This window comes from Micromys minutus, assembly GCF_963924665.1.
Source record: "Micromys minutus genome assembly, chromosome: 6".
Lineage (NCBI taxonomy): Eukaryota > Metazoa > Chordata > Mammalia > Rodentia > Muridae > Micromys > Micromys minutus.
This window is the reverse complement of record NC_137975.1, coordinates 75,597,084-75,603,267: the sequence shown is the minus strand read 5'-3', so window position 1 is coordinate 75,603,267 and position 6,184 is coordinate 75,597,084. Positions and strand designations below refer to the sequence as shown.

General features: G+C 40.6%; 1 pseudogene across 1 annotated transcript; it reads right to left on the bottom strand.

The window, feature by feature from the left end:
* Positions 1-4,758: 4,758 nt before the first annotated feature.
* Positions 4,759-5,761, bottom strand: LOC308422078 (glyceraldehyde-3-phosphate dehydrogenase-like; annotated as a pseudogene). The gene has a single exon. The product of its transcript is annotated as a glyceraldehyde-3-phosphate dehydrogenase-like (transcript).
* Between the last annotated feature and the right edge of the window lie 423 nt (positions 5,762-6,184).

Below are 6,184 nucleotides of genomic sequence, written 5' to 3'. Positions count from 1 at the left end.
TAATATGTAACACTGCCTTTTTAAAAAAAGTGTTAGGAACATTGTGTTTGCCACTACTTACAAATAACAGAGAAACTGGAGAAGATAACACCACAATTTTATATGATTTCTAGGTCCAGTATTGCACCTACCTCCCAAGTCATTTATCAAGAGTTGAAGGATGTTGTATGTGAGCATTTGTTTAGCATGCACAAGTAAGTTTCTGTGTTTGATTCCCAGCTCTGAAAAAAGAATATTAACTGAGGTCAGGAAGCAGTGGGACGTGAGCAAATGTCTACTCACCAAGATAAGGGACAAACAATAGAACAAAAACTTGATTCCTCTCAAGCTTAGCTTGGTGAACCAGTGAGCTTATTAATGTTATTTTCAGGAGCATGACTCAAAGGCTGTGACATCATTGAAACACCCACACCATCATGTGTGATGACTCGTGAGTGATGTTTGGCTGGCTAGAGAGCCTCTTACAACTAGTAATATATGGCTGGTATAACCTTCGAGGTCTTCTTGAATTTTGTAAGATTCAGAAACTTCCTGAAACCTGTGTGTTGTTTACATCCTTAAATCTGTGAACATTTTTCACTTACTGAAACCCAAGGAGCCTAACGAGAAATTATTTTTGCAATAATAATTATGCAAAATAATAGTGTAATATAATCTTACAATAGTGAACAATATAAAAAATTGATCACAAACATTATCAAACTAGATCGCATCTCTCTGCCTCAAAAGAGAGAAACCAGGGTGATAGCTAGTAAGGAGGTAGATAAGTATTATGGGTATCTCTTAATTAATAACTAAATGTAGGATCATAAAGAAAAGGCCTCCACAATTATGTTGGGAGTTCTCTTAGCTTGTAGCTTGGCAATTATACAGTTTCTAATTAGACAGTTCTGTTAGCCAACTTTCTGCAATTCCCCCATACTTGTTGAGATTCGTGCTACGATCTTAACTCTGTATCCATCAGCCTTATCCAAACGCCTTCATAGAATGACTCTAGGAGGGCCTGTAGACTAGAAGGGTCACCTTGGACCAGTTCATTGGACAAATGTATCTTGACCACATCATTCCTCCAGAGCTCTAAAATGCACTACAAAGTCAGAGACTGGTGAGTATTTCTTTGTTCTTGGATGCAAGGTGTCAACTAGAGGAAATTTCACATAGTACAAAACAAAAAAAAAATTATTTAGCTTTGAAGAGAGTCAACTTTTTAAGGGCCAGAACTGAAGGGTGACATCTGCCATCTCCAGGCAATACCACACTACAGACAGCTGGGAGAGCCTCTGTGCTTCACCTGTAACAGGAGCACCATGGGTCTCAACATCTACATCTCCCTGAACATGCCCCTGAACAGGCTGTCTGTCCAGTCATGGCCACATAGCATTGGAGGACAACTGGTCAGCTGAGACTCTAGCACAGCAGGCGATGAGATCAAAGTTGTGAATCAGGTTTAGAGAACCAACATTCTCTAAACTTTGAGCAGCTGCTCACTTGACCTCAGAGTCAGAGAGAACTTCACCCAGGGATCTGATGACAATTCAGCCTGAAGCCTACCCCTTGGAAAGAAAATAGAAACACAAAAGAAAAGCAAGGAATCCAAAGACACTTGTTTGATGTTAATTTGGAAATCTGTTCTTACTAAATTAGGACATTGTCCTGGTTAACATAAACTGTCACCTTGACACAGCCTTGAATGACTTGAAAAAGCCTTGTTTGAGGAAGTACCTAGCTCAGGTTCCATCATACCTATGTCTGTAGGGGATAGTCTTGACTATGTATTCATGTAGGTGGCCCCCCACTATGGGCAGCACTGTACCAAGGTAGGTGACCCCGAACTATACAAAAATGACAGCCAAGCCTGAGCCCACAAGGAAGATGGAGAAAGGGGCAGCCATCTGTGTTCTTCTGTGGCCTACCTCTATGTTCCTGCCTTGAACTCCTGCTCTGAGTCCATTCAGTGGTGAAGTGTGAGCTAAATAAACTCCTCCCTGAGTTGTTTTTATCATAGCAACAGAAACCAACGAGAACAGACATGAAGACATTATTGAAAAAGGACAATATTTTCACAGATAAGTATGGTAAAAGGTCACATACATACTATTTCAAGCTTTCTATGCATTTAAAGCAACTCTTGGGTGGATTTTAAAAATAGAGATCACCATCAGGAGCCTTGCACATACAAACTGATTAAACAACAGAAGAGTAACATCAGAACATAGATTGTCAAAAAGAGTCAAAGACATACTGCTTGGGTAATGGCTTGCTTGTGTTTTCCAAATGTCATCATCATGGGAGCCTAATATTAGATTTAACTTTTTCAGATGAAATTTCATGAACTTACAATCCTCCAGCCTCCAGACGTTCTAAAGTGGCAGGCATGTGTCAGTGTGTACCAAAAGAGACTTGAAGGCTTAGGTATCATTTTGACAGCTTGGTACTGTAGCCACCGTTAATGTTCTTGCATATTATAATTCCTATGGTACCTTTAGGCTATGTCACCTTGCCCCTTAAACCTGTCATTTCTAACTGTACTTTACAGATACCTGCACCTTCAGCCCCTGTGCAGAGGCTTTGGTAATTTATTGTTGCCGCCTCATGGAAACCATTTGCCCATGGCTTCTCCTTCACTGTTTCTTTGTTTACTCTTTCCTCGACTCTTTGTAAACAGTCTTAATGTTAGGTAAGAGTACAAGTTCTACCAATGTACCTTACTGAAGTCCATCCTCATCGGATTACTGTGTTTTCCCTACAAGGTGAAGCACTCTACATAACTGGAGCACAGTCATACTCAAGAAGCTAGCCCCATGCAGCTGTCATTCAACCCTCAGATCCATCCCAAGTCTGGCTACTTGTTTACAATGTCCTTTCTAAACGGGGAGATCGTCAGGGATTGTACTTGGGTGTGGCGTTCTTAGACTGTAGTCAGTCTAAGCTGTTCTCAGTCTTTCTTTGACCTTGACTCTTGAACATTTAGAATGCTCTTTCATTGGGATTTCTTGATATGTCATTACCGTTAGACCCAGAGCAGAGGCTTTTGCTAAGAATGTCACAGAAGTGATTCTGTGATTTTTTTTTCCTACTGCATACTGTACCACGACTAGACTTTTGACATTTCACCAGCCTTGATGTTCACAGACCAATGAAGGTCTTGTTTATCTGATTGGTTTCTCCTGTGGGTATTGCTCCTAAAATTATCATTTTCGAGTCTACATGCTGTGGTTGCTTGAGTCTGTTATGCTTTCGCTACTCCTCAGCCCACATCTCGTTTCTTCATTTAATTGTATTATATGGCTTTATAGTTGATAGCATTAAGTGAGTTGCTACTTGTTAATATCAAGAAGTTCCATTTCCTTTTTATAGATGTTCTATTTTGACTCTTTCAGACTTACATAAAGTTTGGTGCAGGCTCTTCCCCAAATGTTAGCATTTTACTACATATGCCATATCCTGTCTCCTACATTTCACCCTCTCTCTCTATAGAAATGCAAAGATAGTGTCTTTAACTTTTTTTTTTAATCTGTATTATTTTTGAAGTGTAAGCATGGTTCTTTATTCCTAATTACTTCTATTTTATAAAAGCGATGAAATATCTTATATAACCATAGTATAATGGTCAAAAAATTTTTACAATTGCATCTTGAATGCCTTAAAAGACAGAGAAAGGTTCTCTTTTGTATTTTGGGAAACATCCTTAACATCTATTAAAAATGGAACGAAGAATATTCACATGAACTAACAGGAAAATCACCACACACATAGCAGTGATGAGTTTTCTCTCTTTGATCTAATCTGGTCTCTTCTAGTTCAAATGCAAATACCAAGTTTTAGTATATAGATATAAAAGAAGCCTTATGGTGTGTTTTTGTCAGCTTGATGCAAAGTTAGATATACCTGGGACAAGAGAATCTCAGTTGCAGCCCATAGGTTTATCTGTGCGGCATTCTCTTTATTGCTGAAGAATATGAGGGGCCCAGCTTCATGTTGTCAATTTAATAAACTGAAATCATCTATTTTCCAGGGATGCTGACATTGAAATAGATGTGTGGGAAACTACCCTCTCTTCTAAATCAGTCATACCAAGGATATGCATTTATGTGATTTTCTCCTAGACAACATTCTCACACTATCACAAGAGAACAAGAACTTCAGTGGAAATTTTTCCTCCCAAATAATGAAATTAATGATCATAGAGACAAAACAAAATTGTGAACCAAATGAACCAGTGATTGTCATAAGTTCAGAAAAGCCAAAGTACCAAGATTCAAAATTATAAGTAAGAGAAGGAAAAAAACAAGCAAACAATTAAGTATTTCTCAGGAAAAAAATAGAGGAAGATAATATCATAGCCTAAAGTCCCATTATAAGGAGGGTTCATAATTTTAATGAGAGCATTGAAGAAAACAACAGTCAGAATTAAAATACTAAACAAAAGTTAGAGAGGAATTAGTTGGAATGAGAAATTGACTATCAGCATAAAGTTGATGGGACCTCTGAGAAGACAATGCAATAACAGCTCATATTTCAACTGCCATGCCAGTAAACTTTCCAACTATTTTTGGGTGGGTGCAGTGGAACTTTGTTGATGGTATTCAAGAGAGTACGGTGGGCTCCCTAAGCCCCTATTATTATGGGGGTCTGGGATGAAAATTGTGAGGGAGATATTCAGTGTTGGGGGTTGAGTTGAGATGGAATTCCTCAGCAAATTAGGGCCTCTCTCTTGCTCTCAGTATCCTTTCTGGGGGGTGGGTAGTCTAGGATTTCTTACTCCTTAGAGGCCATGTAGGCCATGAGGTCCACCACCCTGTTGCTGTAGCCATATTCATTGTCATACCAGGAAATGAGCTTCACAAAGTTGTCATGCCAGCTCCGGCATCCAAGGTGGAAGAGTGGGAGTTGCTGTTGAAGTCGTAGGAGACAACCTGGTTCTCAGTATAGCCCAGGATGCACCTTAGTGGACCCTTGGCTGCCTGCTTCACCACCTTCTTGATGTTATTATACTTGGCAGGCTTCTCCAGGTAGCATGTCAGATCCACAGAAGATACATTGGGGGGTAGGATCATGGAAGGCCATGCCAGTGAGTTTCCCATTCAGCTCTGGGATGACCTTGCCCACAGCCTTGGCAGCACCAGTGAATACAGGGATGATGTTATGGGCTGCCCCACGCCCACGGCCATCACGCTACAGCTTTCCAGAAGGGCCATCCACAGTCTTCTGAGTGGCAGTGATGGCATAAACTGTGGTCATGAGCCCTTCCACGATGCCAAAGTTGTCATGGATGACCTTAGCCAGGAGACATAAGCAGTTGGTGGTACAGGATGCATTGCTGACAATCTTGAGGGAGTTCTCATACTTTTTATGGTTTACACCCATCACAAACATAGGGACATTGGCGAAGGGGCAGAGATGATGACCCTTTTGGCCCCACCCTTCAAGTGGGCCCTGACTTTCTCCATGGTGGTGAAGACACCAGTAGACTCCACAACATATTCAGCACCAGCATCTCCCCATTTGATGTTAGTAGGATCTCGCTCCTGAAAGATGATAATAGGCTTCCCATTGATGACAAGCTTCCCATTCTCAGCCTTGACTGTGCATTGAATTTGTCATGGGTAGCGTCATACTGGAACATGTAGACCATGTAGTTGAGGTCAATGAAGGGGTTATTGATGGCAACAATCTCCACTTTGCCAGATCCTGAGCAGAAGGCAGCCCTGGTAACCAGGCGCCCAATATGACCAAATCCATTTACACCGACCTTCACCATCTTGTCTAAGAGACGAGGGAGGCTGGCACTGCACGAGAAGATGTGGCTGTCTGTAGAACAGGGAGGGGCAGAGCTAGTCCAACTATTAACATATGCACACTCATGCTAATTAAAATAGAAAGGGAAAGTGTCTAAAAGTAAAAGAAAACATGAATCTGCGTTATGGCTACACACATTTGTAGAATCAAAGAAAAGGGCTTGATAAAACAAGAATGGAAAAATCAAATTTTAAATTTACACTAGTTAAAACTATTAAAATTTCATCATGGCTTGTAGAATGGACCACTCCTCCCTGAGAACTTGTTATTGGGTGATGAGTGCTGGGGAAAGATGTTTTTTCTCTTCAGTAGTATAGCCACGTATCAGTTGTCCATGCACCCATAAACAAGCCCTTGTCATGCAAACCACTCTAATTAAACTCAG